Source organism: Rhinopithecus roxellana, unplaced genomic scaffold (assembly GCF_007565055.1).
Source record: "Rhinopithecus roxellana isolate Shanxi Qingling unplaced genomic scaffold, ASM756505v1 contig3036, whole genome shotgun sequence".
NCBI classification, from domain to species: Eukaryota; Metazoa; Chordata; class Mammalia; order Primates; family Cercopithecidae; genus Rhinopithecus; species Rhinopithecus roxellana.
Genome location: NW_022142349.1, coordinates 1 through 4,129, shown reverse-complemented (window position 1 = coordinate 4,129; position 4,129 = coordinate 1). Strand labels below are relative to the sequence as shown.

Genomic DNA, 4,129 nt, shown 5'->3' with positions numbered 1-4,129 from the left:
TAGCTGGGACCATCACACTGTTCAGGCTGAGCTATTCCTCTGCCGTGTTATTTTTCTTATATTTTTGGTGTTTCATCTAATCATAAGGATTTTTAGGTCTAAATTATATGCACTCAAAAAAATGGGTGCATATATTTATATATAAATTCTGACTGAAGATGCGTGGCCATCAACCGAGTGCATGTTATATAGTAGGTACAAGCTTGCAAAGCCTCATTTTTACTGGTACAGCAGCTATGTGTCAGTGTAAATTGCTCCTATGTCCCTTGTATATCTCCAAGCTCTGAACAGGATAATGTCACGGACCATTTTGCCCCTTTGGCTGCTGGCATTATCTGACTTAATTCTCCATGTTTTCCCTCCCCCCACCTCCAATCCCCTGCAATAAACCATAGCCTTTAAGATTTTGTTTCTTCGGTTTTGATTGCCTGAGGTTTGATTGGTCCAGTTCTAACAGGTTTGGTGGCTATGGAGGGTGCAGGGGGTGGCTTTTCTTCTACTTTTTCCTGACAGACACCAGGAGGGTCGGTCAGTGTTTCAGGAGGTTTACTTGAATCACTGTCCACTTTCTGGGCTTTGCCTCCTATCTGCTCTGTTGCTGTTCAGAGAAGAACCGTTGCGTGGACTGAAGAACCTCTGCTCTCTGCTTTGCCAACACCTAGGACCAAATGTCTTGTGGCTGAGTCCTCTTCCCACAGCTCTCTTCTGGGGTGCAAACTGTGTAGGAAACGGTTGTGTCATTCTCACAGTGGCAGGGGCTGACTGGAACTGCTTCTGGTAGACAATACTGTTCATTTTGCTGGACTGGCTGTTCGGACTTGTAGAAGTAGCCCGGAAGGGACTAGATGTTGGTGTGGTGCTTCTACCAGCGATTGGAGGTGTGCCTGGTTTTATATCAATGCCACTTCCAAAGGCTTTTAGTTCCATTTCAGACATTTTTCCTGTGGTTGCAATCATGCTATGCTGTGTTCCAGCAGGAATTAATCCTCTGAAAGGCTGGCTTACTTGTGCAGGACGACTCAGACTCTGAGCCTGTGCTTGGGGAGTGGTATGCTGTAACGGGGACTGAAGAGTCTGAGGCAAAGCAATTAGAGGTTGCCCTGTAGATCCAAAATTAGGCAAGGAAAGCTGGGATCCTGGTAAAGGTACTGTAACCTGCTGGAGAGCACTTGGTGACTGGGCAGTGTTATAAAAATTTGTCTGACCAGGCTGTTGTACTTGTCCAGAATAAAGATTTGAAGCCTGGGTAAGATTTGCTCTAGCCTGGAGAAGATGTGTGTCAATCAGCTGGGAACCTCCTAGTCCTGATGCCTGCCCCAGTTGATGTTCATACAATATGGGAATAGGCTGGGTATTTGATGTTTGCTGAAAGGCAAGACCAGATTGTGCCTTGGCAAGTTCTTGGTGTTGGACAGTTGGAAAGTTGTGAATAGCAGTCCCAGAAAGGACCACAGATGGCTGGGATAAACTGCTTTGCATAAAAGCTGGCTGAGATCTATATGGTTGAAGTGAAGAGCTGAACAATTCCTGAGCCTGGGAAACAGCAGGTCCAGCCCCCAAACTCAGTTGGGCTTGATGCTGCCCTTGCAGTGGTGCATAAATAGGGATTGGAATCTGCTGAACTGAAGTTGGCTGAGAGAGACCTGGTTGGAAACCCTGTTGTTGAGCCAAGGATGGTGGAGCCAATCGTGCATGCTGGGTATTAAATAAATGACTTGTGTCCATATAGAAGGCTGGGATTTGAGCTGCTGCAGACTGAGACACATAAACTTGCAGACTCTGTTGTTGCTGGGCAATAAGGGAAGGCATACAGCTTAACTGTGAAAAATGACTTGCAGAAGGCAGGCTGCTTGTCTGCAACTGCTGAGGTTTCACTTTACAAATATTTGGAGGGTCTGATGTGGTTGTAGATTTTGTGCTCAAAGAAGAGGTAGTGTACGTACCAGCTCCTGATAGTGATGTTGTAGGAGTGACTGAAGCAACAGGAATCTGGGGCATCGATGCACTTGAGAACGAATTATAATTAGCAGTGCTTGGTGCACTGGCACTACTGCTGACTCCAGTTGCAATTGGAGGTGCTGTGGAAGTTACTGGAGACCCCTTTTCCCTTACATTTGGAGAATTCTCCCTATCCTTGCGTGCAGACTCCATCTTGAAGGTGAGGCTGAAAGTAGTGGGAGGAACTGAAGTTAGGCTGGAGCTCTGTTGTATAGTCTCTCTCTTAGGGAAGGGAAGGGTGTTAGGCAGGGGCACATTATTAACCAAAGTATCCTCCATCTTTGTGTTATTAGTAGCCACAGTGTTAGGCAGAGAAGAAGAGGTTGTAGTATAGTCTGTTACAGACTCCTTTGCATTACTACCATATTCTGCAGATGATACCGAGATCTATTATGTCTATATTTTATACCTATATCTATTATGTCTATATTTTATACCTCTCTCTATTATATCTATTATGTCTATATTTTATACCTCTATCTATTATATCTATTATGTCTGTATTTCATACCTGTATCTATTATATCTATTATGTCTATATTTTATACCTATAGCTATTATGTCTACATTTTATACGTATACCTATTATATTTATTGTGTCTATATTTTATACTTAAATATATTATGTCTATATTTTATACCTATATCTATCATATCTATTATGTCTATATTTTATACCTATACATATCATATCTATTCTGTCTATATTTTATACCTATATCTATGATATCCATTATGTCTATATTTTATACTATATCTATTGTATCTTTTATGTCTATATTTTATACCTATATCTTTTGTATGTATTATGTCTATATTTTATGCCGATATCTATTATATCTATTATGTCTATACTTTATACCTATATCTATTATGTGTATATTTTATACCTGTATCGATTATATTTATTATGTCTATATTTTATACCTATATCTATTATATCTCTTATGTCTATATTTTTTTACCTATATCTATTATATCTTTTATGTTTATATTTTATACCTATATCTCTTATGTCTATATTTTATCCTATATCGATTATATCTATTATAATCTATATTTTATACCTATATCTAGTATACCTCTTATGTCTATATTTTATACTAGTATACATTATATCTATTATGTCCATATTTTATATCTATATCTATTATATCTATTATGTCTATATTTTATAACTATATCTATTATATCTATAATTTATACCTAAATCTATTATAACTATATTTTATACCTATATTATTATATCTATATTTTATACTATATCGATTATATATATTATATTATATTTTATAATTATATCTATTATACTATATTTTATAACTATATCTATTATATCTATTGTCTATATTATACCTGTATCTATTATATCTATTTTTATACGTACATATTATATCTATTATATCTATATTTTATACCTATATCTATTATATCTATATTTTATACCTGTATCTACTATATCTATTATGTCTATGTTTTATACCTATATCTATTATATCTATTATATCTATATTTTATACCTATATCTATTATATCTATTATGTCTATCTATTATATCTATTATATCTATATTTCATACCTATATCTATTTTTTTTTTTTTTTTTTTTTTTTTTTTTTTTATTATACTCTAAGTTCTAGGGTACATGTACATAACGTGCAGGTTTGTTACATATGTATACTTGTGCCATGTTGGTGTGCTGCACCCATCAACTCGTCAGCACCCATCAATTCATCATTTATATCATGTATAACTCCCCAATGCAATCCCTCCCTCCTCCCCCCTCCCCCATCCCCATGATAGGCCCCAGTGCGTGATGTTCCCCTTCCCGTGTCCAAGTGATCTCATTGTTCAGTTCCCACCTATGAGTGAGAACATGCGGTGTTTGGTTTTCTCTTCTTGTGATAGTTTGCTAAGAATGATGGTTTCCAGCTGCATCCATGTCCCTACAAAGGACGCAAACCCATCCTTTTTTATGGCTGCATAGTATTCCATGGTGTATATGTGCCACATAGACATAATAGATATAATAGATACAGGTATAAAATATAGATATAATAGATATAGGTTGGCTGTATGAATATTTCTCAAAAGAAGATATTCATACAGCCAACCTATATCTATTATATCTA

The 4,129-nt window shown here is 36.8% G+C and overlaps 1 pseudogene across 1 annotated transcript; it reads right to left on the bottom strand.

The window, feature by feature from the left end:
* Positions 1 to 379: 379 nt before the first annotated feature.
* LOC115895840 lies at positions 380 to 2,385 on the bottom strand (annotated as a pseudogene). The gene is made up of 2 exons (XR_004055942.1): positions 700 to 2,385; positions 380 to 646 (listed from the first exon to the last, which is right to left on the bottom strand). The product of XR_004055942.1 is annotated as a protein PRRC2C pseudogene (transcript).
* Positions 2,386 to 4,129: the final 1,744 nt, after the last annotated feature.